At 37.6% G+C, this 7,155-nt stretch overlaps 1 pseudogene; it reads right to left on the bottom strand.

The window, feature by feature from the left end:
- The window catches only part of LOC100512896, a 182,065-nt pseudogene continuing 175,224 nt past the window's right edge, over positions 315-7,155 (bottom strand).

The following is a 7,155-nucleotide window of genomic DNA, read 5'->3' as shown; positions in this document are numbered from 1 at the left end:
AATACTTTGCAAACCATTGCTTTTGATGAAACTGATTTCCTGATCAGAGCAATGCTGTATAAATTGTGATCATTTTATATTTTTTCCATGTGTACCTCTTTCAAGTTCAAGTCTGGAGAGCTTGAGTTCTGCTGCTTGTCCCCCATTAAATTGCCTGAACCCTATCTCAAAGCTTGAACCATGGTTATGTTACATAACACCCAAGGGGAAATTTGTTTCCTGCAGGGACTCAGTTAAAAAGATGCCTTTCCCACATAAAGATCTTTAATATTTCTGAAATCACATTTTCCCTGAATGTTAAAATCTGCTTTCCATTACACTCTAATGGTAAAGGTTTTTTGCCTGGGCATCTGTGATCCAAAGGTTGCCTCAGCAGGGTCACTTAACAGCCTCTCCAAGTAAACCTGAGCAGCGGCGCACGGGGCGGGCTCACCAAGCCCCCCTAGGCGGAGGCAGAAGCAGGCTACGCTGCTCATTGTGGGATCAGATCCATCTGCCAGCACGTGAGTTCTCACTGGGCTGCGGTACTTCTTAGATGACTGCTTGTAATGAAGTCCACATTCCCAAAGACAACAAATTTTCAAATGTCTTGGTTTAGGAGTGAAAGGTGAAGAAAAGGAAACAAATACATGAGGTCCCCAGAGTTGTCAAATTCACAGAGAAATGGAAAGAAGAACAGTGGTTTCCAGAGGTCGAAATCAGAAGGGAAGAATGGAGAAATATTGACTGGGTGCAGGATGGGATAATGAAAAAAAAAAAATTGTGGAGAGGGATAGCAGTGACTATTGCACAACCGTGTGGATGTAGTTAACACTCCTGCACTGTACACTTAAAAATATCTACAACAGCAAATTTTATATGTCTATCTTGCCACTTTTTTTTTTTTTTTCCAGAAAGTCCTCAAGTTTCCTGGTGGCTCAGGGAGTTAAGGATCTGTGGTAGTCACGGCTTTGGCACCCGTTGGATCACAGGCCCCGAAACTTCCACACGCCAATGCTTGAGGCTGAAAAAAAAGTCTTTGTTAAAAAAAGAAGAAAGCCAATAAAAGGTAGCTATAATAACCACACTGGATCAAACTGTTAAATTTGTATTGCATCCAAATCAAAAATAAATGTTATTCCTTTATTTTTCATAACAGTTCAGGTTGGTTCCCAGAGGTGAGAAAAATAATGAATCTGCTGATGTTTTCTCTCCTCAGTATCTACATTTTCTGCTTTTTTGAGAACCATTTACAAGTCCCTAAGTTTCCTGTGCAAACCTCAGGTACCGTGATGCTTCAGGCCCTAGAAGAGATACTCAGGTCTACCACGTCTGCAGCTTCAAGGTACCATTTGCCATTAAAGCTCAGGAAATAGCTAGGTGGCTTTCAAAACTAACCACCATGATGGTTCGCTCTGGTTGAGTGGTTGGCACCTATGGTGACAATTTCCTTTGCTGAGAGTCACAAGGTGTCAGGACCTATAGTCTCTAAAAGCCAGGCGACTGGGTTATGGCACATGAGATGGAAATAATGCTCTAAAATCCAGGTAAGTAGAACCACTTCTTCCTGACAAAGGTCAGCTGTCTACACCACAGATGGGGCCATTGAGAAATTTAGTTACTATCTGAACCCATTAATATTTTGCTATGAAGTTTGTTACTAGGCAATCATGCTTAAAATGGATAAATCCTAAGTCTCATGAAAACTATTTTAATGATACTTGCGAGTGGAAATGTGTGTTTTTTTTTCTCTCTTTATGGTCAAATATTAAAACCAGACCTTCTTAAAGATAATAACCTCAGTTCAAAGAAAAATAAGCCATAATGTGATCACACATATGTAAATGTTAAACACATACATAAACCAGAAAGACAATTCATGTTTGATTGTGGCAGGAATGGATTACAATGCTTTTGTAATCTCTTCTTTGAAAAAATGATTATCCAAAGAATAAATTCACAAGTTCTAATTTTAGTTCCTCTTCATCATCAAGAGAAAAGGTGATTAAATATTTAGCACTCAAAGCTCCCTATGGAGTAGTTATTATCATGCCCATTATAAAATGAGGGGAAAAAAAAACCACTAAGAAGGATTAAATAAAACTGCCTAAGGATAGTCAGACTGTGGCACAAACAAGATTCACACTTATCTGACTTAGAACATATTCTCTTTTATTTCCTTCTGCTTCCTCCCAATAAATAATTATGAAGATTGTAGAAAATCTATTCAATAGTTTGTAATAACTTACATGGGAAAAAAAGAATGGATATATTTATATGTATGGCTGATTCATTGTGCTGTACACCTGAAACTAACATAACATTGTAAGTCAACTTACTCCAATAAAATTAAACTAAAATAAAAAGACTGTATTATACAAAGAATACGGGAAGGGCCTGTACTGGCTACAAACAAATAGAAGCTCCTGACTTTCTAGGGATTAACTGATATAGCAAATGTACTGATACAGTGGTACAATCTTTATATATGTAGAAGAGGGACTGATCATTAAGACTAAAGCTTTCTAGGAAAGTCTTCAAGTGAACCTAGGAAATGCGCAGGCAGAGAACTCCTGGCTGGAAGAAGAACACATTCACAACTGACCAGGATGGGGAGCCACTGTCTTGCTTTCTTTCTAATCATTACAGAAGCAGGACACATCATCTTACACAAAGTGGATGATAAGCAGATATTTATTGATTGAGTAGCAGGAGGGCTAATTATTACAATTTGGGAGTTCTTGTGGCTCAGCTGAAGCAAGACTGGTTTCCATGAGGTCACAGGTTTGATCCCTGACCTCTCTCAGTGGGTTAAGGATCTGGCATTGTTGTGAGCTGTGGGCTTGGATCTCATGTTGCTGTGGCTGTGGTGTAAGCCAATGGGTACAGCTCTGATTCGACCCCTAGCCTGGGAACCTTCATATGCCGTGAGTGTGGCCCTAAAAAGACAAAAGGCAAAATTAAAATAAAATAAAATAAAATAGGGCTGGAGTGAAAGTTTTATGCAGAAAAATAAGACAAGACAAAATTGAGCCAATAAAAAAAAAAAGAAGCATGTAAAATGGTTTCAGTGCAAGAATATGACTTTGAACTCTAGCCTCTAGAAAATGGGAGGTCACATAAGGTGGAGGATAAAAGGCAGAGTGGTTGTGTAGTCTCAGAGGGATTGGAAAGGGGAAAATGGGTGGAGGGAGACACCAGCCCAGGTGTGAGATGAGAGAACCTGAGCTGAGGAGGGCCATGGAAAGGATTACCCTGCCTGTGAAACAATGGAAACCTACTTCAAGAATAAATATGGCAAATATATCACTGACAAAATGGATAAATCACTGTTTGCAAATTTCTCTTACACGAGTATAAACAAATATTGGTGTGAATAAATTTATTTAGGAGTTCCCATTGTGGTGCAACAGAAGCGAATCTGACTAGTATACATGAGGATGCGGGTTTGATCCCTGGCCTTACTCAGTGGGTTAAGGATCCAGCATTGCTGTGAGCAGTGGTGTAGGCCAGCAGCTGTAGGTCTGATTTGACCCGTAGCCTGGGAACTTCCACATGCTGTGGGTGAGGCTCTAAAAAAAGCAAAATAAAATAAAATAAAATAAAATTATCTAGATTTTAAGAAATTCATTTTAAAGAAGTTCCTTTATTTGATTAATGTTTACCATTCAGCTTATTAGCTGTTTATATCATTTTTCATCTAAGCTAACTCCTGTCTAGTCTGCTGGCACAACCTTATGGAGTCTACACTGAAAAAGGGCATCTGGGGAAATTCACTGGTGGCTTCATGGTTAAGGACTTGGCATTATCACTGCTGTGGTGTGTGGGTTTGATCCCTGGCTGTAGGGGTGTGGGTATGTCCAAAAAATCAATATTCACAGGAGTTTTTTTAGTGTGATGGGGTGGAATCAGACTTTTCAATTAATTTAATAAAGCATTTGTTCTTTGAAGTTTAAAGAAAAAAATGTAGCACAAAGCTAGCCCAAGAAGCTAATCTCTTACTTTGGCATTTGATGAAAATAAAAGTTAAGAAAAAATAAGGAACATCTTTTGCCCTTCTCCAACCTCTTTTTTACTTTGAAAAAGAACAATAAGGGAAGTCTAGAAGTGTAAGACCATCCATTCTATAGACTGAATATAATTTCATCTTTAAGTGAGCATTTTGTTTTTAATCCTGGCCTCCTACCGCCATCAAAATAAAGCATTTTGGTTACCTGCCAGGAGTCAAGCCTGACGCCACAGTACAAGTGCATCAGATTGTTCTTTGGCCTCTCTTGGGGCACCCAGGGTAAACTAACACCCAAAAGTCATCCCACATTGCCCTTCAAAATCACTTGCAGCCATTCGTTATTTAATCTCCACAGCAATGCTTTTGCGACACAGGTCAGGATCTCTTTGTAGGCCACCAGGTGGCTGAGGCAAGTGACACAAAAGTCAGAGTTTTAGGGCTTCACCCAGCTGCTCAATTTTCATCTCTGTTTATTAGAGCAAAGTCGTAAGACTTAACCCAACTATATATTCAAAATGTATCATCATAAAAGATAGATGGCTTGGCTGCAGTAAAAAAAAATTTAAACCCAAAAAATAAATAAGACAGTGTTTCATACAGCTGGAGAGCTTGAGTTTATAGAAAAGCATTTGTTAACATAATAGTGATATTAGCATTAAGGGCTTATATTTCTTAAAAGTCCTTCAGAGCTAAGAACACCAGTACACTGGGACAGATGGCGTATAAACAGGCCTATTTCCTAGTTTGTTCATCTTTGGTTTTAAATGTTAATCCTCAAAAGAAGCCAAGTGAAGTGTTTTCTATAGAAAAGCTGAGTTTATGAATATTTTTAAAAGTCTAGTACAAAAGTCTAGCGTATTAAGAAAAAAAGTCTAGTATTACAACCAGTACTGAAATAATGGAAAATGAATCGCTGTCAAAAGCAAGGAAAAATTAGGAGAAAAATTTGGATAGTCCTATTTTTTATGTGAAAAGGAAAGTGTTGTTCGTCTTTATCTGTTCATCCCCGGACTCACCTCTCCCCAGACCCTTCTATTCTGAGTTTAAATATTAAATATCTACCGCTGTAGGAGAGATAATGAGATCTATTTGTCTATTTATCTGTCTGCCCATATACATTCATTTAGATTCAAAACATACCAGTATTTGATACATTGATTTTTCTTTTTTTTTTTTTGAAATTGAAACGTTTCATTTTATATAGAAAGAGACACAAAAAATTAAGGGAATAAATTAAAAGAAGGGTCAGAAATAATGTGACACAATAATAGTGACACATAGGACCCTTGGGAGCCATAGAGAACATTTATCTCTAACCAAGCCTGCAGCTTGGTTATTTAAGATAAATACTTGTCTCTGCACATTTGCGAAGCAATAGGCTGGGAAGCAACACACCAACCATCGAGTCCTTTCTTTGCTCTTTAATAACAGTGCGCCTTTTGCACAGCCATTGAACCCTCCTATGCCTCAATTTAGTCATGAGGAAAATCAATGTCTTTGAAACTTTTAGCTGTCTTCTGTCTTTAAGAGTAAGGGAGAAGAAACTAAAATTAAAGAAATTTTTACTTTCTTAAATTGAATTCAAGAATTTTGTGTCATAGTTAATAAACATAATTTTAAGAACAAAGACCAAGTTCCACATAACAAATTCATTATCTAACCTTGTATATGTTGCCAAATATTTCAAAAGAGAAATACCAGCATGCTTCTGTTTGTGTGTGTGTGTGTGTGTATTTGTGATATTTGACTACACAGACATATGCCTCTGTGTATGAACTAATAGCACAGCATATTGAATGCTAGAAGAGTAAAAAGATCTATACCTTCTTGTAGAAATATTAAGTATCTTAATTCTATGGGGTATTCTATTGGGCTTATACAATGCATAAGATATAAATCACAGAAGTTGTCAAAATTCGACAGCTCAAATTTGAAGATGGTGAAGGTTATATCTGCAAAAATTGGCGTGGTTTTACTCTATGATAGATGAATTAAGTAAAGACATTTAGGCTTATAGTCTAAGTATATAATTATCCTCATTGAGGATAATACATTTTTAAAGTAGACTGTCCGTGACTTGATCTATGTTGCATTTTAAAAGCAGTAAGACATAGAAATTCTGGAAATTCCAGAAATTCTGGAAATTCTATTAAGTCAGAAATGAGACATGTGCGAGTCCTCTTGACCACAAAAGTATTCAAGGCAATATGTTACAGTATGTAAAAGAGAAAGTCCTAAGCCTGCTTGCCTTAGTTTCAATGCCAGCTCTGACCCTTTCTAACCAGTGCCTTGGACAATTATTTAATGTCACTGTACCTTGATGTCCTCACTATTGAAAATGAGATGACTATAGTCCTTACTTCATAGGGTTGGAATCTCACATGTGTCCAGGAAAAAAAAAATCACTAGCACAGAGGAAGCATGAGAAGAATATCTGATGTCTCTTTTTCCATTGAAGGTTCTTCAACAGCCTCTGGACAATCCTGAGAACAAATAGCTCAAAGTTCTTCTTTTTGATGTTTCCTTTCATGGACACTACTTTCTATCTTTTTGGTCAATAGTTTTCTGTGACAAGTTGAAGACTTGATAAGATTTCCAGGCCTTTATCTTTCTTCAGTTGTGAGGAAAGAATTAACTCATTCAATAAAAGTTTGTTGAATGAATACAATGTACTTGATACTGTGGGAGATACTGTGGGTATATGTATGCTGTATCAGTTGGAGACACATGCTATGAATAAAAATTCTGTAGATATAGGGAGAGTCTGTTTTCCATGAGCTAACATTGGAGAAGAGACCTATAGGAAGAGATTGAATAACGCAGGGTGGTGGTTGTATGCTTAAAGGAAAAAATAACAGAACATGTAAATACCCTGCAGCTGGATCACACTTGGTGTGTGGGGCATCACAGAAGCTAGTGTGTCTAGAGCAAAGCAAGGGAAGAAAAATTACTGAGGCTCCAGGAGATGGGATCATTCAGGCTTTTGCAAGAAAGGTAGCTTTTACTCTCTGTGCAGTGTGAAAGCAGTGAAGGATTGGAGTAAAGAAGTATCACCAAACATGGTTTACGAAAAGTGTCTTTGACTAAGTGTTGCAATAGGTTGAAAGTAGGCAAGAGCCACTGCAATTAGAAGGCTGTTGCCATAATCCAGGCAAGAAATGATATTA

The sequence above is a fragment of the Sus scrofa genome, chromosome 4 (genome assembly GCF_000003025.6).
Source record: "Sus scrofa isolate TJ Tabasco breed Duroc chromosome 4, Sscrofa11.1, whole genome shotgun sequence".
In the NCBI taxonomy this organism is placed as follows: domain Eukaryota; kingdom Metazoa; phylum Chordata; class Mammalia; order Artiodactyla; family Suidae; genus Sus; species Sus scrofa.
The sequence above is the reverse complement of the archived record's forward strand: the minus strand, read 5'-3'. Positions and strand labels throughout refer to the sequence as shown.